Here is a 24,960-nt window from a genome sequence, read left to right as displayed (position 1 = left end):
TTGAGCATCTGCCTTCAGCTCAGGGAATGATCCCTGAGTCCCGGGATCCCGCAGCCCCGCATCGAGCTCCCTGCATGGAGCCTGCTTCTCCCTCCGCCTGTGTCTCTGCCTCTCTTTCTGTGTCTCTCATGAATAAATAAATAAAATCTTAAAAAAAATTAAAATAAGACCCCCTGAACCCGATAATCTAAGGTAATTTGAGCTTCAAAGCCTGTGATTTTGGTTTCTTGAGCAGCTTCCATATGGAGATAGTAAATTATAGGCATTCAATTTAGGCATATTAAATATATCAAATGCCAAGTCATACCATGAGGAAATAAGAGACAGCTAATATGTGAATAGGTTGGAACTTCCAACAATGTGTAAGTACAGGCAGGCTCCATTCAACCAGGGCCTACGGAGAGATGTCTAGAGGCTCTACATGTAGTAGCCTGGTATCTCACTGCACCGACTCGCACTTCCACCTAGTGTCTGTGCAGGTCTATGCTGTGGAGTTCATGGTACCACCATTTTGAAACTTAAACCTTTGAATTACACCTACAAATAATTAATCTCTTAGCTTTTAAAATTTTCATATTATATACTTTAAAATTCTCATGCTCATCCCTGACACTCCCTTCATCCTTGATACTATAATCCTGACCTTCAATTTACCCGTAGGTAAAGGGCCCCACCACCTATCATAGGTGAGGATAAGAGATCAAGATAAAGGGAGGGTCAGGATGAAGATGAGGATCAGGTGGGAGGGGAAGCAGGGAAAGCTTGATGTTTTTAGCTAAGGACTTTTTATTTCAAGGTCAATGAATCCACACACTTTCTCTTCACTCCTCCTACCAAAATTTGAATCCCAAAAAGTGGTTTTTAGCTTCTGTAAAGCCCGCATCTATGTGAAGAGACCTTTACCAAGAAAAAAAAAATGCTGAGGAAATCAACCCACATTTACTCTGGGAAGTTTAATATGCCTAGTAATGACACCAAAAAAGATAAATACTGAGCCAACTTATGTCTACCCAACACTGGAGCACCAAAATTAGTTCCAGTATTGATGTTACCAACCAAGTGATAGAGCAACGTTATTGCAGTGGGAAAACAGACTCAAAATACACAAAACCAAATATATCCAAAGTTTACAAAGAATTCTACAAGTCAATAAGAAAAACATAGACAACTCAAAAGAAAAATGGGGAAGAGACTTGACATACTTCAAAAAGAAGATATTCAATGACTAAGAAATATAAGAAAAAATACTTCATCTCATTAGTCATCAGGAAAACACAAACTCAGGTCTAATTAAAAACAACTGTCCAGTAGAAGACAAAATGGAAAAAGGCTGATGGTACCAATGTGGTAAAGAGGTGAATACTGCTGGTAGGAAAGATGAGGATACGTTCGGATATAGAAATTTCACTCCTAGGTATGTACTCGAATGAATTGCATGCACGTGTACACCAAAATTACGTGCGAGAAGTTCAGAGTGGTATTAGTCATAATAGCTCCAAACTACAAACAACCCAAATGTTCATCAATAGTACAATGAATAAATATTTTACAGAATATTTGTATAAGAGGATGTCAGATGACAAACTGCACTTACATACAATACAACCAGTAAATTTTATAAACATTATGTTAGGCCAAAGAGCCAGACAAACAAATGTAACTAGGAAATCCTTTACATTTATATTTGCCTCAAAAACAGGCAAAACTAAACTGTGATTTTAGAATTCGGGATGTGGTGTACCTTTGGGGATGGTGGAAGGAAAAGCGATTGACTGGGACTGCAACAGAGGGAGTACTTCTGGGATTTTTCTATTTCTTGACAAGAGTTATAGTTTCACACAACATCATTTTGTGATCATTTATTGCTATCCATATGCGATCTGCATACTTTTCTAAGCATATCATACTTTTTAAAAATTTGAGAGGGAAAGAACATAAGTCTAGGGGCACAGACTAACTCTAAAGGATTTAAATCTTTATTTCTCATTTATGAACCGTCTGGCATTGGGAAATGTATGTCATTTCTCTCAGCCCCAAGTTTTCATCTTTAAAATAAAGAGGACAATACTTACTGACTTTCTATTGCTAAAGGGAAAAATTCATAAAAAATTATTTAGTAGGCACCTGGTGGCTCAGTGGTTGAGTGTCTGCCTTTGGCTCAGATTGTGAGCCTGGGGTCCTGGGACGGAGTCCCATGTTGGGCTCCCTGCATGGAGCCTGCTTCTCCCTCTGCCTATGTCTCTGCCTCCCTCTCTGTATCTCTCATGAATAAATAAATAAAATCTTAAAAAAAAGAAAAAGTTATTTATCGTGGTAAACGTTTGCTTATCTAGTCCATCCCCTCAGTTTACAAGTACACCAAAGAGCCTGAGAAGTGATGGGTCTTATTCAGGATCCCTCAGCCAGCCTGTTGTCAGGGCCAAAATTCAGGCTTGTGTGCAGACAGTACACACAGGCAAGGGCAGCTACTGTACTGCGAACTGAAACTGAATGGAAGACACCCTTTGGGATTTTATGTTTGCTTCCTCTGTGTATGTCAAAAACACAATACAATACAGAATTTCTTCTTCTTTTTTTTTAAGATTTTATTTATTTATTTATTTATTTATTTATTTATTTATTTATTTATTTATTCATGAGAGACACACACACACACAGAGGAGGAGACACAGGCAGAGGGAGAAGCAGGCTCCATGCAGGGAGCGGGATGTGGGACTTGATCCCCGGACTCCAGGATCATGCTCTGGGCCAAAGGCAGGCGCTAAACTGCTGAGCCACTCAGGGATCTCCAGAATTTCTTCTTTGCTTGATCCTTGCAATAGGCACAACTTGGCTAGTCTCTGCAAAGCAGCTCTGGAGAAAAGATAAGAAAAGAAATCAAGGGACGCCTGAGTGGCTCAGTGGTTGAGCATCTGCCTTCAGTTCAGACTGTGATCCTGGGGTCCTGGGATTGAGTTCCACATGGGGCTCCTGCAAGGAACCTGCTTCTCCCTCTGCCTATGTCTCTGCCTCTCTCTCACTCTCTCTCTCTCTCTCTCTCTCCCTCTCTCCCTGTCTTTGTCTCTCATGAATAGGTAAAAAAAATCTTAAAAAAAAAGAAAAGAAATCAAATAAGTAGTTAGTTCAATTTAACATTTACTGAGCATGTACTCCAGCCCAGTCACCGTTCGACACCCTTAGAATCCATCAGTACACCAAAGAAACAAAATGTCTGTCCTCCAACGCATGCTAGCAGGTAGAGGGCAGAAAGGGAAGGAATTAGATCATGAAAATTAATGTGATTAAATCCACTATTATTTTTTAAGATAATAGGTACCTGTTGTAAAATGGAAGTTTTATCCGTATTCAGCTCTAATGAGGCCAGCAGATCAGAGGATGCCACCATTAAAAAGACAGTCTTTGGAGCATCTAAGTGGCTCAGCCAGTTAAGTGTCCAACTATTGATTTCAGCTCAGGTTATGATCTCAGGATCTTGGGATCGAGCCTGCATCGGGCTCCACACACAGCACAGAGTTTGCTTGGGATTCTCTCTCTCCTCCCTCTGCCCCTCCCCGCCCCCCACTTGCACTCTCTTTCTTTCTCTAAAATAAATAAATAAAATCTTTTTAAAAAGATACTTACTATACTTACAGGCCCTGCTACACCTCAGGGGGCACACAGGGAAGCACAGGCCCATCAGGAGGCAGAGGAAGCAAGGGGAAAATGTGGACAAGAGCCTTTATTGTTGTTTCTATAGGAAGTAACCGGTGAGACAGGTTAAACAGGTTTAGGATTGGCTAGTTTGAATAATTTCAGCAGGTTCTGGGATTTCAGTACCTGGCCCTGGGATGACTAGGATAGAGGAATACCGTCCCAGGTGGGTAGCTGGGCCTGTGGGCTCCGGACTTGGTTTGTGTATGAAAGGCTCACTTACAGGCCAGCTGTTCACTGTCTGCAGGAACTGGCTGGCCCCGGAGGCATGGTCTCTCCAGGGTCAGCAAGGCACCAGATGTCAAAACATCAGAAACACGGTTAATACAGCACTCTGAAAAACAAAGAGGACAGAGATGAGAAAAAATGTTGAGGAACCAACAATCATCTCCAAATCTAGACTATTTATCAAACAAATCATCAAATGGACATGTGCATTTTTCTTAGACGAGGTTTATGTTTCCTTCCACTTTTTTATTCAGTCCTTAGCTGCCAATACAGAATTTTTTTTTTTAAATTTTTTTTTTTTATTTATTTATGATAGTCACAGAGAGAGAGAGAGAGAGAGAGGCAGAGACATAGGCAGAGGGAGAAGCAGGCTCCATGCACCGGGAGCCCGACGTGGGATTCGATCCCGGGTCTCCAAGATCGCGCCCTGGGCCAAAGGCAGGCGCTAAACCGCTGCGCCACCCAGGGATCCCCGCCAATACAGAATTGATTGACACACAGGTGAGAAAGTCTGGCATGTGAAAATGAAATCACATTTTGTGACTAAGCACGATGTTAGAAAATAAAATAAGAAAGAGCAGTTTGTGTTATCTATGTACTTGTGTAGCACAGAAGCCACACGGACAACAATGGGCTTTAAGTCCTCATTCTGCCAAAAGGCTGCTTACTTAATGCTCACATCCTCATCACTCAAGTATTAATCTCAGCACCCCCATCTCAAGATCCACAGGTAGCTATAGTTCCAGGAACATATGGCACAGAAATGACAAAACAACTTGTCCGTACATACGGCTTACTACACATGGTCCCCGATAATGAACAATGAAAGCTATACAATGATTCTGGCACTAATCTCTAGTCTCTTCTTTCTGCGAAATAATTATCTTTAATCAGTGTCATTCTGAGAATATTTCTGATCTAGGCCTATGCTTAATCCTCTTCACTGTCAATCACTGAGTAATAGTAGCTGCTGGGTGGCGGTGGTAGGCAGACCTGGGTGAGTACAGGAAAGCATAATGGAAGACAATTAAAAGTTGGCAAAGTAAAAGTGAGAGTTATAAGTGAATAACCCAAGCAATAAATGACAAGAAGGAAAACACTTTTGCAAACATTTTAAAAACACTGCTATTTTACAAATAATCAAGGCAATCACAACCTGTTCTAAGCGCACAACACTTCTGAATAGATGGCAGCAGAGACTGGGGAGTTTTAAGAGGCCCCAGAGTGGTTAATGGGGGAATTAGCACAATTCAGAAAAGACATTAATTAGGTCAATCTGCAGTTTTGAAAAACTTTAGCACCTCTCCAATGCTATTAGTGAATTAATGACCCCCGTTACTGAACAATAGACAGAGATTAACACAAAAATTTGGTCTGTTTAAAGCCAGCTTTGAAAAGGAAGTCCAAAGAAAAAGCCAACAAAGTTGGAAAACTGAAGTAAGAATTAATGGAAGTGTGTTTGTGAATTGTAAAAATAGAAGTCTACGAAGTAATGATGTTTTTATCCATAAAGAACTCTGCAGCACAAATCCTACAACTAAAAATAAGAGAATGCTCTGATACCGAGCCTACAAAGAGAGATTGTGTAACTTCTCTAAAAAAGAAATTGTTATCTTGTGTAAAGAGTATAGGATTCACCCGATAATACTTGGGAACAAGAAGCATTCCAAAAATGTGTTGATCTTTAAATTAAATTAATTCTAACACCAAGTTTCCCTCATCAGGGCGGGGTGGCATATTTTAGAAGCCTCTCCTTTGAGCATTATGGAATCCAAGGCGCTTATGTAACGCTTCAGAACAGGGAAAGGCCTGTCTCTCTCTTAATTTCACAATGGTTCTTATGGCCGCTGCTCCTGCTACTACTTACAGCAGAGATCCTGGTCCTTCACTTAGGGTTGAGCAACACTGCTCCACAACGGGCAGGGCTGTCCTTCCCAGTCCCCACCAACAACTACCAAAACCCTAGTAGGGATCCTACATTTATCACTCCGTAGGGCCTCCTGAAGTAAGTGCAAAGATTTTACCAGATAGTTTTGTCATCTGTATGTTGCAAATAACACTGTTTTTTTTTTCTTTTATGCAGAGGCCTGGGATTACATAATTCAAAATGCTAGTTGTTTCGAAACACAGGATACCATCATCAAACTCCCCCAAATTTGAATGATCATTCAAATTCCTGTTATGCAATGATCAATAATCAATCAAATATCAGGAGTCCATGCTCACTTTTGTGTTGAAAAACACATGCCTTTGGCATATCTGCCAATCAATTTATCCCATTCTTCCTTACAATGAGTGATATAAAAATCAGAATTCACCATCAAGAGCTAAAGCTTCTGCCTCCACACAAATAATTCCTGAATGTGTTGTGAGTATTGGGGCTTAAAAAAAAAGATAATAATTATTTTCCAGAATAACTCTCAGGTTACCATAAAAGGGATCGTTTATGAATGATAAATCATGTTGACTGACTTGAATTCCCCGGAATGGTTTTCTATCTCCTCCATGTCTATTTTAAGATTTGCTACGTGGGATTCCACACAGTTAATCACAGTTTGATCTGCATGAGCACATGGATCAGGGAAGTCTTCTAACACTAAAATTTCCAGTGGAGGTGGCATAACAAGATTTGGAATCTTTGGAGAGAAAGGCCTGAGGGTAAAGATATTTGACGATATTCCTTGCAGATTTACAGACAAGTTTGCAGTAATAAAGATCAGAAAATAGATTAGTAATAAACTTCTTTAGAGGGACATAATTATAGGGTTTGGTTCCTTTCTAGAAGAGAAGCTAAAAGAGAATTACAATCAACACAAATTTTAGAGGCACCTTTAGTGGTAATCATGGCACTTCTCAAGAGCAAGGGCTTTGCAATCAATTTTTGTGTAGTTGTGCTTTATGGACGACACAGTTCTTAAATATTAGGCAGTTAGTGGCTCCACTTTCTTGCACTTGCACCTGACTATGCCCAACCCCAACATCGTGAGATGAAGTGTCAAAAACAAGAAAATAGTGATTATTGATCTTCTTGATGTACTAGTCACATACTAGTGTTGAAATAAGTCCTGCAAATTCGTCAGTCTGTCGATGTCTCGCTTGGTTTGGCTCACTCCGGGCATCCAAACATTGAATTACAAGGTCAGGTACATACAACAACTCAGGAATCACAAATAAACAATTAGGGTTTTAAATCTTATCTTAGGATGAAGAAAACTGAGGGACTTACTAAAAACAACAAAACCACAGTCAGTAATGAGAATTCCATTCCATTTACTTCACACACTTGTATACACTACACTGTAAGAAAGAGTGATTCTGGAATCAGTCTCCAGTTCTGCCTCACTATGGAACTCATGATAATCTTAACCAGAGAGTTTAATTCTGGTCCAGTTGGCATCCTTGTTAGACCTCTGCGTTGCCCTCATTCTACATTTTCTGACATGTACTAGTCTGATGGTCTAGTCAGTTCTTGAGAATGACAGAGTAATGTTGCAGCTCCTTGTCACCCTGAGAGCTCTGTGCCTGGGGCAAGGAGCATAATAAGTGCTCTCACTTCAATAGAGATTTATGAAAATGTAGGTGGAACAGAAAGAGGGAGTGGGAAGAAGCTGGGTTCTTGTAGAACACCAAGGAGTCCACAGGCCTGCAGCTTACTGACCTTGAACTTGGTTCTCTTACTCCACTCATCTCTGCTCAAAGGCCTTAGAGAGGGTCCCAAGTGCAAGAAAGGGGGCTTATGTTTTTTGCATTATCTTTCAAATTTTATATCTTGTTCTTGCTAAACACTGTTGTGAATCAGTATTCTCTGTACAAGAGCAGCATTCTTCTTCAAGCTGTAGCAATAAGAATATTCAAACCTCTTGGGTTTTAAAAAAGGAGACAATATGATACTTTCTATGTAATACTGTTAATCACCCCCCCACAATAATAGGGGCCCCAGGAATTACCAGGATCACTTCTCACTGCAAACCGTGAGGGTTACAGCCACAGAATTCAAAAGCCTATGAATTTTTTTGTTTTGTTTTACACTCCAAATAGTATACTCATGCTCAGAAATTCAAAATTACTGGATTCCTTTTAATCTACAAAATTGAGTAAATCTAGGACCACATTCTTGCTTTATTTGTAGCCTGGGCCTATCACAGATTCCATTTTCTCTTTCTTGACTGAAATTAATATTAGTAGCTTCTTCTGAAGGTAACACCAGATGTTCCTGATGACTTCGTTTCCCCCTTGACAGCTTATTATCATAATGATGTGAGCCTATCTAAAGTCTATCCATGAGTTTGTCCTCTGTCATCTGCAAAAGTAAGGAATCACTAAAATAAGATAATACAACCAAGTTCTAAAAACTCGGTATGTAGTTGAGGTATTAAAAGATTCAGGAGTGATGACTGGGCAACTGTAGAATTTACATCCATAACCTTGGGCATGAGTCATTATTGAAAAGATTAATCCCTCTGATATAGCAGTGAGGAGTTTCCTTACCTATATGTGCTGGATTGGAGGGGGTAGGAAGGGGGAGGAAAGGAAAGGGGATGCTGCTGAGGTATCTTAGATAGTCTTCATACAACTAGCCAGTTCAAAGACTCTCCAATTCAAGCTATCATCATCATATTGAAGATTTAAAATTTTCAGAGAGAAATAGAAGAAAGAAAAAAACTACAAAAACTAATGTGTAATGACTATATGCTATGTGCCAAGCACTTTGCTAAGCATTTTACAAATGTTACGCCATTTAATTCTTACCACAAACCTAAGAATAGGATGACATTCCAATAACTCCATAGTGACTATGCCACTGGCCTGACAGATTAATGGACACATAGCCTATCCACACCTCCTCCAGTCATTATGCCATACCTCGGAGCACTGGCCAACAGTAAATCACATTGCCCAGAAAACTGAGGTTTAGAGTAGTTAAGTAACCTGCCCAAGACATACAGCTAGAAAATGGCAGAGTCAGGACTTGAACCCAGATCTGCCTGATTTGAAAGCTTGAGATACTTTTCTTTTTACTCTACTACGCTTCCTTCTCTTACAGTGAACCGTACCATACCAAGAGTCTTTTTGTGACCATTAAGATGCTAGATGACAAGTTACCCATGAAGAAATCCTGCTGAATACTCATATCACCCATGAGAGCATTATGCTTTTTACCTTTTGTCTATACTCCTATCACTCCAGACACCACCTAATTCTTCCCCAAATATACTTGGACTAGACTTCTTTCTTGCCTTTGTTCATACCCTGCCCAAGTCAAAAATGTCCTCTAGCCTTCACCCTCCATTTGAAATTCAGTATGTCTTTTAATGTTGAATTACACATTGCCTCCTGTACTAGGCAGTTAATCTGCTTGCCCCTATCACAATTCCTGCAAGGGGCAGCTCAACAGCCATGTGATCCCACCTTTTTGCACACTCATGCTTCCTCAACAATGGCTGACCCAAGGCCAGCCTATCGCTGATTAGCTGCCCATCAGGCCTTTACAAAATATAGGGACTGCATAGAATGATACTGAACACTAGACCCAAAAAGTTCTATCAGGCTAAGGCTAGCAACACTACAAGGCCAAGTGAAAGTGGAAGCTAGCAGAAACAGAGAGGGATGAAGAAAAGCAGAAAGAAAAGGAATCAGAGGGCCTCTGCCATCATTCAACTGCTGAAGGCCCCCTTCCTCCTGAGCCTGGAGTGTGTTTTCATTTTTTGTGATCTTCGTATTATTTCAACAATCTCTACCTGAGTTGGGAGTAGGTCTTAAGTAAAACAACAGCATCTTGCATGGAGATCAGGTTTCTCTGCTCACTATTCAAGATTTAATGTCTTCCTGGTTGGCATTTACTAACCCTTTTGATTTATACTTCAAGTTGTGGTACTTTTATCTCACTTTCAATTAATGTTAATTATGCGTGTATCTGTCTCCTCACTTTTCCTTCAGACCAAGTCCATTCATCTTTCTCTTCCTTAGTACCCAGTAGAATCTGGCACATACTAGATTCTTAACAAATGTTTATTGGATTGGGTAATACTTGGTGATGTCAATAACCATATCGTTAACTGGGCCTTCTGAAACTGTATTACTGACATGCCACAAAAGGCTTTACCATCACTACCACCTCCACACGGAGGCATCTGCTACTAAAAGGTAGCAGAGAAGGAAAAGGAAGCAAAGATGTTTAACTGACCTCCCACATTTGTGTTCCCTTTCTATAGTGTGGCTGTTCAATGACTTCCCGTCCACAGGCCATATTTCCCATCCCCCTTCATATAGTTCATGTCTATTTCTTCCCCACAGAACATGATAGAAGCTTCCTCCAGACCAAAGTAGATATTAAATCATTGTGAGGACCATGTAACATAGAAGGAGCCTGGATCCTTGATTAAACCTATGGAAGGTTGCTGACCAGGGAACCCTTCAATGGACTGTGACAGGAGCAAGAAGTAAGTTTGTATTGGGTTAAATTATTGGGATTTCGGGGTTTAACTGTTAGGGCAGCTGGTGTTAATTAAACAAATACAGAAGACCACTGCCCCATTTCTTCTTTAAGGTTGAAGTATCCCCACTTCTTCTAGTCTTTTGTTGTCTTGTTAAGATATTGATATGATTAATTGACTGACAGACAAAATTTCTTCACCACCGTTTTTTAACCATTAGTAGATCCATCTTACATTTATTCCTACATATAATCGAATTATATTTTGTTGATGTTTACCAGGACATCTTACGGGAAGAAGAGAGTGAAGGGTAAGATGTGGAACTAATAATAATTCCTCTGAACTTGATTTGACTCCTGAAGGCCTTCACTGGCATGTGGACAATTAAGATTACCTGACTCAAGGTGATCTAAAATAATAACGCAGATTCTGGATGTCAGTCTAATGGAAACAAACCTTCACCTCATGAAATTTGCAATCTGCATCCCTAATTCATCAAGCAGAGTGTGGATGCTGCCTTTCTGCTTTAAGTCATTAATATGTTGATTTCGATTGAACCAAAGAGGACTCACTGAAGGGTTTCATCATGAACTACATATACAGGGCAATCCTACAATATGTCATCAAAAACAATTTACAAAATTGTGGTTTTAAGACAGATGGTGCAGCTCTGTAATATAAATAGTAAGTAGTACTGCCCTTGTCATGGTTAAATTCCTTTTTGTGAAATTTAAACCTTAGAAGGATGATTAAGGGTACTGAAGAGAAGCATGCTTTGGATAAACCCCCGAGTTCATCAGATGCTTTACATGCATTGGCATGTGTCTGAATCCCACAGACCATTAGGAACAGAGTGTGCTTTGGTTCAGGCCACTTATTTGATATGCAGTTAGGCCATAAAGAAAGGCCCTTAGCATATTAAGCTAAGGAGACCCATTCATGGACGTCTCACTCTATAATATGCTTCGATATGCCCCAAAGCCATGATTTCTTTCTTTCTCTTTTCTTTCTTTCTTTCTTTCTTTCTTTCTTTCTTTCTTTCTTTCTTTCTTTCTTTCTTTTAGACTGAGAGAGTGTGTGAACAGGGAAGAGGGTGGAAGGGCAGAGGGAAAGGGAGAGAGAGAGAGAGAGAGAAACCAAATCTTAAGCAGGCTCTGCACCCAGCACAGAGCCAGACTCTGGTATTGATCTCTTATTTTCTTAGATAAAGGTTATATTCAAAGTTTTGTTGGTGACACTTGCACATAGTAATAACAATTAACATTTTTTAGGCCGTGACTAGGTAATGGACTTTGTGTTATTCACTTTCCATTTGTCATCGCTCTGATCCTCACAGTAACTGTATGAAGGTATCCCAAGATCAGTGCCCATTCAGGCTTAAGAAAAGCAAGGCTTCACAGAAAATATCATTCTCAATGGGGAAGCACTGGGAGCCTTTCCCCTAAGATCAAGAACAAGACAGGGATGTCCACTCTCACCACTGCTATTTAACATAGTACTGGAAGTCCTAGCCTCAACAATCAGACAACAAAAAGACATTAAAGGCATTCAAATTGGCAAAGAAGTCAAACTCTCCCTCTTCGCCAATGACATGATACTCTACATAGAAAACACAAAAGCCTCCACCCCAAGATGGCTAGAACTCATACAGCAATTTGGCAGCATGGCAGGATACAAAATCAATGCCCAGAAATCAGTGGCACTTCTATACACTAACAATGAGACTGAAGAAAGAGAAATTAAGGAGTCAATCCCATTTACAATTGCACCCAAAAGCATAAGATACCTAGGAATAAACCTAACCAAAGAGGTAAAGGATCTATACCCTAAAAACATATAGAACACTTCTGAAAAAAATTGAGGAAGACACAAAGAGATGGAAAAATATTCCATGCTCATGGATTGGCAGAATTAATATTGTGAAAATGTCGATGTTACCCAGGGCAATGTACACTTTTAATGCAATCCCTATCAAAATACCATGGACTTTCTTCAGAGAGTTAGAACAAATTATTTTAAGATTTGTGTGGAATCAGAAAAGATCCCAAATAGCCAGGGGAATTTTAAAAAAGAAAACCATATCTGGGGGCATCACAATGCCAGATTTCAGGTTGTACTACAAAGCTGTGGTCATCAAGACAGTGTGGTACTGGCACAAAAACAGACACATAGATCAGTGGAACAGAATAGAGAACCCAGAAGTGGACCCTGAACTTTATGGTCAACTAATATTCGACAAAGGAGGAAAGACTATCCATTGGAAGAAAGACAGTCTCTTCAATAAATGGTGCTGGGAAAATTGGACATCCACATGCAGAAGAATGAAACTAGACCACTCTCTTTCACCATACACAAAGATAAACTCAAAATGGATGAAAGATCTAAATGTGAGACAAGATTCCATCAAAATCCTAGAGAAGAACACAGGCAACACCCTTTTTGAACTCGGCCACAGTAACTTCTTGCAAGATACATCCACGAAGGCAAAAGAAACAAAAGCAAAAATGAACTATTGGGACTTCATCAAGATAAGAAGCTTTTGCACAGCAAAGGATACAGTCAACAAAACTCAAAGACAACCTACAGAATGGGAGAAGATATTTGCAAATGACGTATCAGATAAAGGGCTAGTTTCAAGATCTATAAAGAACTTCTTAAACTCAACACCAAAGAAACAAACAATCCAATCATGAAATGGGCAAAAGACATGAAGAGAAATCTCACAGAGGAAGACATAGACATGGCCAACACGCACATGAGAAAATGCTCCGCATCACTTGCCATCAGGGAAATACAAATCCAAACCACAATGAGATACCACCTCACACCAGTGAGAATGGGGAAAATTAACAAGGCAGGAAACCACAAATGTTGGAGAGGATGCGGAGAAAAGGGAACCCTCTTACACTGTTGGTGGGAATGTGACCTGGTGCAGCCACTCTGGAAAACTGTGTGGAGGTTCCTCAAAGAGTTAAAAATAGACCTGCCCTACGACCCAGCAATTGCACTGTTGGGAATTTACCCCAAAGATACAGATGCAATGAAACGCCGGGACACCTGCACCCCGATGTTTCTAGCAGCAATGGCCACGATAGCCAAACTGTGGAAGGAGCCTCGGTGTCCATCGAAAGATGAATGGATAAAGAAGATGTGGTTTATGTATACAATGGAATATTACTCAGCTATTAGAAATGACAAATACCCACCATTTGCTTCAACGTGGATGGAACTGGAGGGTATTATGCTGAGTGAAGTAAGTCAATCGGAGAAGGACAAACAGTGTATGTTCTCATTCATTTGGGGAATATAAATAATAGTGAAAGGGAATATAAGGGAAGGGAGAAGAAATGTGTGGGAAATATCAGAAAGGGAGACAGAAACTAAAGACTCTAACTCTGGGGAATCAACTAGGGGTGGTGGAAGGGGAGGAGGGCGGGGGGTGGGGGTGAATGGGTGACGGGCACTGAGGGGGGCACTTGATGGGATGAGCACTGGGTGTTATTCTGTATGTTGGCAAATTGAACACCAATAAAAAATAAATTTATTATAAAAAAAAGAAAAGAAAAGCAAGGCTTACAGAAGTAAATAATGTGCCCAAGGTCACAGTATTAAATTAGTACCAGCGCCAGGACCAGAACCAAGACATTCTAAATCCAGTGCTTGCACTCTTTTTTTTTTTAATCACATTTTATTAATGCATAAGTAGTACATGTGTGATGTGAAAAAAATTCAAATACAGAGAAGCACATATGAAAAATTCAAATATCATATTTCTACTGCTTAGAAATCAGCACTATAACACCTTAAAGCAAATACTTCCAGATCCCATTCTAAATGCACATATTTATTTTCATCAAAATAAGATCATACCTAGCTCTAAAGTCTGCTTTTTCAGACAAGTATTTCAGTAAATTTTTTCTTGTCTAATTCTGGAAACATACTCAAATTTCCCCAATGACCCAACAATGTGTTTTACAATTTTTTTAAAGTTGATTTACTTAAATAAATATTCAATCCAGGGCAACATACTGCATTTTTTTCCCTATGTCTCATCAGATCCTTTTAATGAGGCACTCTCTTTTTTTTCTTTTTTTAAATGACATCCCTTTGTTAAAGAGACTAGACTAGCTGTCCTATATAATGTCCCGTGTTCTGGATGTGCCTCATGGTACCATTTAGCTTATTGTTTTATCCCTTACTAATTGTAAATAAGAGATCAAAGATAGTAACAAGAGTTAGAATTCCAACCCATGACCTAGGATTGTATCTTTAGATAAGATATTTAACTGCTTCGAGCCCCAGTTTTATATTCATAAGAAATTATGAAGACTAAATGTGATGTTAAGTGTCTTGCAGAGAGCTATATGCTCAGCACATGGGCCAAACTCCACAAACATCAGCTAGCACTAGGAAGCAGTCACACAGGGGAGTATACAATAAACTGAGTTTGATTTTAAATCAGTGACATTTGATGATTGAATGGGCAGAAAGAGAGCCTTCAATCAATATTAGCCTGCATAATAATCTGCTTGCTTAGGGCAAGTGCTTAATTTTAAAATTAATTTCATGGTATCATTATATATAGGACCACTTCTCAATTTTTAAAAAGAAAACTTAAAGAAAAGCAGGAGTAGTTGGATTGCTGCCTACCCCCTTTTCTCTAGAAAATGCCTGCCCTGTTCACTGACTGGGGTTCCAGTTCACTGACTGGGGGTTCCCCGAAGGCCTGTCTTCACTGCACACAACTGGGCAGAGCTGATTGGCTAAAAAGCAGACTCCTAACCAATCAGATTCGCTCTCTTGAGGACGTGGAATTGCGATTAAGGAATTCCAGGCCGGTCTGGTGGATGGAGATGCTGTAACTCAGGAACTCTGGGTCACCCATATTCCATCCACCATGTTAGAGTAACAGCTAACACTATTCTACGGAAAGAGAAGAATAAGACACATCTCCTGAGAGAAGCAAAGGTTAGAGATGAAAAGACTTCCTAATTTTCCAATCCATTTCCAATTTTTTTGTTTCTTATCTCTTCTTACACTTCAGGGTCTGTGAGATGTTCCTGAATATCCACACAATAATACACCCTTTTTGTTTTATGCTTCTTGTTACTTGTAACCAAATACAGCAGCAAATGTCCTTGAAACCATTGGGGAGATACCTATTTATATTTATGTACACACACACACACCATACATACATTTCATCCTCTAACTTGATAATGCATGGTTAGCATTACAGTGTTCTTTACAACTCTGTTAAGAGGGCTATCACATTTTCTTTCAGTTTTGGCTAGCAAAGAGTAAGAAAATGAAGACCATATAGGCTAATATGTTTATTTCAAAAGAATGTTTAAATTGACACAAATTTTTATTGACCAAAAATATAATTCATTTGAAATAGAAAAAGGCCAAGATACAGAAAGCTGTTCTAAGATACAAGATCTCACTCAAGCCCTAAGAAAGACCAAAAAATGTTAGTGCTTAATATCATAGAGTGATTTTTAAAACTTCTTTAAAATGGTTAGAGAATACTAATGTCTAAGGAGTAGTCATTGAGGCTAAGCACAAAGTTTTCCTAAAAGAAGCAGAATGGTAATGCTTCCAGAGAGGCAAATACCAAGGATATCAAATTTACATTTTTTTACTCAATACATAATTTAGATGAAAAAAACAAAATAATACCAAAAAGTTATTGATTTGATTTGATCCCAGAAATTGGAATGAAATGAAAATGTTTCTAACTAAGATGAAAATGTTTCTAACTGACATACATCTATACATTTTTAAAATTTGGGAGTTTATTCACTTTATCTTATCTATCAAAGCATCATTTATTGTCGACTGCTCATTAAGGGAGCTTGTGGAAAGAAAAAATTTTTAAGTATAATGCTTTTTTTTTTTTAAAGATTTATTTATTTATTCATTCAGAGAGAGCGAAGAGAGAGGCAGAGACACAGGCAGAGGAAGAAGCAGGCTCCACGCAGGAAGCCCGATGTGGGACTCAAACCTGGGTCTCCAGGATCACACCCCAGGCTGCAGGTGGCTCTAAACTGCTGCGCCACCAAAGCTGCCCCGTATAATGCTTTTAATGATTATATAATATATGCTTTGGTGAAACGCTACAATTTAATATCAATCCCAAAAGCCTTTTGGAAGTTTGAGAATTAACTTTCTGATAACTTATTTGAAGGCCTATGACTATAATTTTGGATAAAATGCCATGTAAGTATATAAAAAGAGATACTGACCAAATTCAAGAAAAAAGTTGTTAGCAAAGCCACCTATACAATCTTTTCTTCTCAATTACTTTACTGAAAATGTGATTCCCTCAAATATTCCCACATGTACCTATCATGTGGTAAATATGTCCACCAAGATAATTATGAACAGAGTAATTCAATGTGTTCATTCAATGAAAAAATATGTATCAAGTATCTACAATGTGTCTGGCAAATGTTCAAGGCAATGAGTTTAGAGGAATGAATGAAAAACACCAAGTCCGGACTTTCAGGGAGTTTATATTTAAGAGCAGGAAGAGTAGGTATATACGAATGTATATGAACTCTGAAAAAAACCAAGGCAAAATAAAGCAGATAGAGAGAGAGGTAGAAGGAGAAAAAATGCTATTTTAGCTACAATGGTCAGGAAAGCCCTCCATGATGAGCAGGGATATAAAGGGTGAGTAAATGAGTCATGTGGCTGTCTGGAGGGAAACTCTTTAAGGTGGAATGACCAGCAAATGTGCATGACCTGAAGTAGCAACATCCCTGTCCTGTTTTAAGAATAGTTAACACAAACATGGCTGTGGTTGAGTACACAAGGAAGAGGGTAAAGAAAGGAGAAAAGAATATGAGGAACAAATTGTGGTGATTTTATATTTGTCTGTAAATTCTGTAATACCTCTCCCTTCAAAAAGAGAAGTCTAATTCTTCTCCTGTGAAATGCAGGCCAGATTTAGGGACTTGATTCTAATAAATAGAATGTGATAAGAGGATGCTGCGTGACTTCTGAGACTAGGTCATAAAAAAGACAGCTTGTGCTTCCCCTCTCTCTTGAGTCAATCATTCTGGAGAAAACTATATGCCATGTTATAAAGACACTCAAGCAACTTACAAAGAAGCATACATGGGGAGTATCAGAGGCCTCCCACCAAGAACTAGCCTGCCATGCCAGTTAGTGTTCAATATAGAAGGTACATTACCTGACTTTTTAAAAAACATCACCCTAGCTGCTCTGTGAATATACTGTGGGAGGAAATAGTGGAAGAAAATGATTACAGGATTCCAGATAAAGGAATATTTTGGCTTATATTAGAGCAGTTACAATGCAGAAAGTGGAGAGGTATTTAAGTTTCAACTGGATCAGATGCTAGTTGAGTAAGATGAAAATTTATTATAGGTTTTAAAAATATGTTTCTTTGATGAGCATTTTCAGTGATAGAATGGGCATGCAAAACCTCTTAGAGTAGGTTAAAGAGAGAATGGGAGTGTTAAGATACATATGGTAAACTTTAGAACAACCACTGAGAAAATAGCTAAATATTATAACTAAATATATATATATACATATACATATATATATATGAGAAATAGCTAAAAGAATTAAAATGCTACACTGGAAACTACTTAATACAAAAGAAGGTAGAAAAGGAAGAATAAGACAAAAAAAGATATGAGACATATAAAAAATAATAATTAAAATGACAGATATAAGTCTACTTATACCAGTAATAATATTAAATGTGAATGGATCAAATAGTCCAATCAAAAAGTGGAGATTGTAAGCCTTGATTTAAAAAAACCAAAAAGCTCCAGTTTATGTTATCTTCCAGAGGCACACATTAGATAGCCAAAGTATGCAAAGAGCCCAAGTGTCCATCGACTGATGAATGGATAAAGAAGATGTGGTATATATAATCAATGGAATATTACTCAGCCATCAAAAAGAATGAAATTTTGGGCAGCCCGGGTGGGCTCAGTGGTTTAGCGCCACCTTCAGCCCAGGGCGTGATCCTAGAGACTCAGGATTGAGTCCCACATCGGGCACCATGCTAGGAGCCTGCTTCTTCCTCTGCTTGTGTCTGTGCCTCTGCCTCTTTCTGTGTCTCTCATGAATAAATAAATACAATCTTAAAAAAAATGAAATGTTGCCATTTACAATGATATGGATAGAACAATAGTGTATTCTAATAAGCAAAATAAGTCAGTCAGAGAAAGACAATTACCACTGGATATCACTCAAATGTGGAATTAGGAAACAAAACAGATGAATGTATGGGAAGGGGGGAGAAAAGAGAGAGAGAAGCAAACTAGAGGAGACTCTTAGGGATAGAGAACAAACTGATAGATGATGAAGGGAGGTGGGTGGGGAATGGGCTCAATCAATGATGGGTATTAAGGAGGGCACTTGTGATAAGCACTGGTGATATATGTAAGTAATGAATCACTAAATTGTGTTCCTGAAACCAATATTATCCTATATGTTAACTAACTAGAATTTAAATAAACATTTTGGAAAAAAATAAATATTTTCAAATAAAAAAATAAACATAAGTGGGTTGAAAGTAAAAGGACAGAAATAGATATAACATGCACACAACAATCATTAGAAAGCTGGCAATATTAGGGATGCCTGGCTGGCTCAGTGAGTAGAGCATGTGACTCTTGATCTTGGGGTTATGAATTTAAACCCCACATTGAGTACAGAGTTTACTTAAAAAAAGAAATAAAGCTGACAATTAATATCAGGAAAAGATGGACTTAAAATACAGCATTGCTGGGCAGCCTGGGTGGCTCAGTGGTTTAGTGCCGCCTTCAGCCCGGGGTCTAATCCTGGGAACCTGGGATCGAGTCCCGCATCGGGCTCCTTGCATGGAGCCTTCTCTTCTCTCTGCCTGTGTTTCTGCCTCTCTCTCCTCTCTCTCTCTCTCTCTCTCTCTCTCTCTCTGTCTCTCATAAATAAATAAATAAAATCTAAAAAACAAAAAACAAAACAGCATTGCTATATATAAAGAGGAATATTTTAATTTTTTTAAAAAGGTCAAATCATTTGAAAGATACAATTACAAACATACACACCAAAGAGAGCATCCAAAATATATGAGGCAAGAATTGACACAACTAAAGGTAGAAATAGATAATTCAACAATAATAGCTGGAGATTTCAATGTCCCTATTTAAGTAATGGGTAGAACAACTAGACGTAAGATCAACAAGGAAACAGAACACTTGAATAGCACTATAAACCAACTAAATTCAATAGGTATCTGTAGTACACTATATCCAACAATAGTGATATATACTTTCTCAGGTGCACGTAGAACTTTCTATGGTAGGCTATAAAGCAGCATCAACATTTAAAAAGATTAAAATTCCTTTATAATATTTTAATCCTTTTTAATGCTTTAATGCTTTTTCTCAGAGCACTCTGGAATGAAATTAAAAATCAATAACAAATTTGGAAAATTCACAAATATGTGGAAATTAAATAATCCAGTGCTAAATAATCGATAGGTCAAAGGAAAAAAATCACAAAGGAAATTCCATAGGGAATCACACAGAAAATACTCTGAGCTGAATGAAAATATTACATACCAAAACTTATGAGATGCAGATAAAACAGAGCTTAGAGGAAATCTATCCATGTAAAGTGCCTACTTTTTTTTTTTTTAAGACATATTTGTTTATTTGAGAGAGAGAATGAGCAGTACGGACGGGTAGGGTGGGGGGAGTGCGAAAGTAGAGAGGTAGGGGTGGAGGAAGAGGGAAAAGGAGAAAAACAGACTCCCCAGTGAGGGTGGAGCCCAATTCTAAGCTTGATCTCACCACCCTGAGATCATGACCTGAACTGAAATCAAGAGTCAGAAGCTTAACTGACTGAGCCACTCAGGCACCCATGTAAGTGCCTACCTTTTAAAAGAAGAAAGATTTCAAAGCAACAACTTAACCTTCTACTTTTAAACACTGTGGGGGTAGAAAGCAAGAGCAAACTAAACCCCAACCAAGCAATAAGAAAGAAATAATAAGAATTAGAGCAGAGTGAAATAAAGAACAGGAAAAGAATCAATTATAGCAAAAGTTGGTTCCTTAAAAAGGACAAAACTGGCACATTCTCTAGACTGACCAAGCAAAAAGAGAAAAGGTTCAAATTAGTATAATCAGGGACAAAAGAATGATTAGTACTACCAGTCTTAGAGAAATAAAAAGAACTATGGGAATTACTATGAACAACTATATGCCAATGAATTAGATAAATAAGATAGTCAAATTCCTAATGAGACATAAATGAATAAAACGCAAGAAGAAGAAAATCTGAACAGACCTCTAACAAGTAAAAAAAGTGATTTTAGTAGTCAAAAAACACAAATAATTAAGTCCAGGCCCAAACTTTACCAAACACTTAAAAAAGAATGAATGTGAATCTTTCACAAACCCTGCCAAGAAATCGAAGAATATACACTTCCTAACTCATTCCATGAGACTTTCTTTCAAAATCAAAGATAACACAGAAAAAGAAAAATACAGACCTCTTATAAATATAGACACAAAAATCCTCAAAAACCATACTAGCAAACTGAGTCCAGCAACACATAAAAATGACTGTACACCATGACCAAATGAGATTTATCACATCAATGTAAGTTTAGTTTAACATTTGATAATCAATTAATGTTGCACACCATCATAGCAGTAGATAAAAAATAAAAACCATATGATTATCTCAATAGATGCAGAAAAAGCACTTGACAAAATTCAATATCCCCTTCATATTAAAAACATTCAACAAACGGCATAGAGGGAAATTCCTCAATCAAATGAAAGACATTTACAAAAAGCCCACAGTTAATATGATACATAGTGGTGAAAGGCTGAAAGCTCTTTCCCTAGGATCAGGAACAGTATAAGGGTGTCTTGATCTCACCACTTTTATTCAACATTATAGTTTTCTCCACTATATATAGGATCTTTATGCAAAAGAATAAAGTTGGGCCTCTGTCTCACCCCATATACAAAAATTAATTCAAAATAAGTGAAAAACTAAATGGATCAAAGATTATAAAATTCTAAGAAGCAGCATAGGAATAAATCTGATTGCATTGCATCAAGGAATAGCTTTTTTTGGATATGACACCAAAAGTATACAACAAAAGAAAATAGAGATAAATTGGATTTCATCAAAATTAAAAACTTTTGTGCTCCAGAAAACATCATTTAAGAAAGTGAAAAGACAACTCACAGTATGGAAGCAAATACTTGGCAATCATGTATCTGATGAAGAATTTGTGTCAAAAAAAAAAAAGAATTTGTGTCTAAGATATACAGAGAAGTCTTACAACTTGATAAGAAAAAGACAGCCCAATTAAAAACTGGGCAAAGCATATGAATAAACACTTCCCAAAATTAAATATACAAATGACCAATAAACACATGGATGGATGCTCAAAATCATTAGCCATCAGGGAAATGTAAATCAACACCACTTCCTACGCACTAGGAGAGCTATAATGAAAAAACAGATTACAAACAAGTTTTGACTAGAACCGCTGAAACTGGAACCTTGTGCATTGTTCATGGGAATGTAAAATGGTGCAGCCACTTTGGAAAAGTCTGGCAGTTACTCAAAATCTTAAACATATAGATTTATCATCTGACCCAGCAATTCCATTGCTAGGTATGTAAATTATTTATCCACACAAAACCTTGAGAAGTGAAAAAGAAATTAAAATTAAAACTTATGCTCACACAAAAACCTGGTTAGGAGTGTTCATAGCGACATTATTCATAAAAGCCACAAAGCAGAAACAAACCACATGTTCATTAACTGGCAAATGGATAAAGAAAATGTGGTGTATCTATACAATGGAATATTATTCGGCCATAAGAAGAAATGAAGTACTGATATATGCTTCAATATAGATGAGCTTTAAAAATATGCTAAGTGAATAAATAAATAAATAAATAAATAAATAAATAAATAAATAAAAATATGCTAAGTGAAAGAGGCCTTTTCCGAAAGACCACAAATCATGTGATTCTAGTTATATGAAATGTCTACAATACACAAAACTATAGGGATAGAAAGTAGGTTAGGGATTGCTTACGGCCTGGAAGTGAATTGAGGAAAATGGGTAGAAACGGATGGATATAGAATTTCTTCTTGGAGTGATGAAAATATTCTCAAATTGATTCCACAATCAATTGACCAATCAGTTGATGGTTGACAACTCTATGAATACACTAAAAATCACTGAGTGATTTTTGCTTTAAGTGAGGGAATTTTATAATATAGGAATTATATCTCGATGAAGCTGTACCTGAAAGGAGGTGAGAGAAAATGAGAGGAGAATTAGAAAACAACTGAGAAGATCAACTCTTTTGCAGAGTTTGCTATAATAGGGCAGAGAAATGGGGTGGAAGCTGGGGAGAAACGTGGAGTCAAGCTATGGCTAGTTTCTAAGTGGAAGACACTACATGTTTCTATTTTAATTAATGTTCCAGTGGGTGGCGATGGTGGAGAGGGAGAGACCGCTTGCAAATAGGCAGGAGGTGATGAGATCCGTTGCAGAAGTAAAGGAGTTGGTCTGAAGTCAAAGTGCAACCTTGTAGCTCAGCCTAGCAGCACCATGGGGCCCGCACGGAGTCTGGTGGCAGAGGCTGGAAGGGTGGTGCTGTTGCACTGAGGAGATTCTTTGTGAAGGGGAAGACAGAGAGAGGATCCGGGATAGAAAAGGGCAGCCGCCAGGAATCTGGGTGATGAGCCTGAGGGATGGGGGGAGGGGGGGGGCAGGAAATGGTACTGACAGAAACTAGCAACGACCCAAGACCATTGCTCTTGATAAGCCCTCTCTGCCCCCAGATCCCTTGGGACTGTACTTTATTTGCTCAGTGAAGGAACAGCAGCCAAGCTCCCCACTTCAAAGCATTCAGGCCCCATGGGTGGGGGTGTGATAACAGAGGCACCGCCACCTTCCATCTCTAGCCCCATGGCACATTTTACTCATGCTGGTTTCCCTCATCTGGTTTGCTTGTCACCTCATCTACCCTCTCCCCGCCCGACCCCTAACCCAGCAAGATTGATCTGAGAGTCATCCCTATACTTCGAAGTTCAAATCTCTACTTGTCTTTGAAATCCCTCCACTCTGAACTCACTATCTAACCCCAGCCTGGCCTGGACTCGGTTTGCTGTTCCCAGCTTGGCTCTGACAACTCCGAGTGATCTCACCCCACTGTGGAGCCCAGATAGGACTGTTGTGTTCTAAAAGGTCACCAGTCAATGGGGTGTTTGGAACTCAAAGAATTTCCCCATAGAAAAAAATTATTATACATAGTGGTATGGTTCCCAGGCCAATCCACAAAGGCCTATTTAACCAACCGTGCTGCTGGCGTAGCTGTCCTAAGCCATGGGGGCCCCTAAGTCTAGCGAGGTTGACCCAGAGGGGAATAGACCAGAGAGTGGAACCCTTGACAATTTAACAGTTCCCATGGAAACTTGGGGCGGGGGCGGGGGGAGAAGGGGGTTGAACAGTATGTCTCAGCGGGCAGCAAAGCAGAAGCAGAGGGCACCCCTGCCCGGAGGGGGCTCACAGAATGGAACATCACAGACTGGGAAGGGGCCAGTAGCAGGGGAGCAGAGGCCAGCCCCCGGATCTTTCATAAGCAGCATAACATGACAGGTCTCCCTTTCACTGCAGAGTACCTGCCCTCCAGCTAACTCTGTCTCTTTCTGCCCCATTCCTATGAAGTTCTGGACTTTTCTCTGGCCCCCTGACCACCCACCCCATCCTGCTTACTGGAGGGCCTCTGATTGCTGGCTATTCACTTAGTGAGGCTGCCTCTCTTTAGTTTGCATGCTTTTTGGTTGAGGGCAGGGTTTATTTTGGCTGCCTCCCATCTATGCCATTCTATAACCTTACTTTTAGTAAGTGCATCCTGGGCTCCTTGACGGGAATCCCTCTCTTCCACTGATACAGACTAGGGCATTGTTGACCAGGGCACCGTGCCCTCTGCCAGCCAACGGAACTGCAGGAGGGATTCCCAGCCAAAGCTTCAATTCCTCGGGGTCTAGCTCACTCTCTAGGCTTTCCTTCAGTGTGCAAGTGGATTGTTTTGAGTAGGAGTCCGCCAGATTTGTAAACAATGATCTGCAATACACACACGATATCAGAATGTTGTGTTCATCACCTATTTTATATTCCCTACTAAACCCCCCGAATGCTTGCCTGTCTTGGCCCCAGTCTACTTCAGCACAGACTCTTGCAGTTTCCTATGTGCCCTGACTGCCTGGTCCTCCTGCTGCTGCTCAGGACCCACTGTGGCTCTTGCCATGCCCTTCCCGGCAAGCTTTTGGCTGAAATGAAAGCAAATATCTATAGGTTTTCCTTCCTAGCCCCTGCCATGGCTTCCCCTTCAAATTACACAGCCCAGTCTTCCAGGCCCATGTGTCTCAGAATCATCTGTGTGACCGGAAAAAAAAAAAAAATGCAGATCCACGGGTCCCAAACTCAGGAATTCTATTTCAGTAGGTCTGAGCACAGAGCCCGGGAGCCTGATGCTCTACAAACAGCCCAGGCGATCATGATGCCCACGATGTGGGAAGTGCTGCTGTGTGG

At 39.2% G+C, this 24,960-nt stretch overlaps 1 long non-coding RNA gene across 1 annotated transcript; it reads right to left on the bottom strand.

Moving 5' to 3' along the window:
• Positions 1-3,736: 3,736 nt before the first annotated feature.
• On the bottom strand, positions 3,737-24,486 carry LOC111094257. The gene is made up of 3 exons (XR_005384596.1): positions 24,265-24,486; positions 22,453-22,665; positions 3,737-4,024 (listed from the first exon to the last, which is right to left on the bottom strand). It is a non-coding gene; the product is annotated as an uncharacterized LOC111094257 (long non-coding RNA).
• Positions 24,487-24,960: the final 474 nt, after the last annotated feature.

Source organism: Canis lupus, chromosome 36 (genome assembly GCF_011100685.1).
Source record: "Canis lupus familiaris isolate Mischka breed German Shepherd chromosome 36, alternate assembly UU_Cfam_GSD_1.0, whole genome shotgun sequence".
Lineage (NCBI taxonomy): Eukaryota > Metazoa > Chordata > Mammalia > Carnivora > Canidae > Canis > Canis lupus.
The sequence above is the reverse complement of the archived record's forward strand: the minus strand, read 5'-3'. Positions and strand labels throughout refer to the sequence as shown.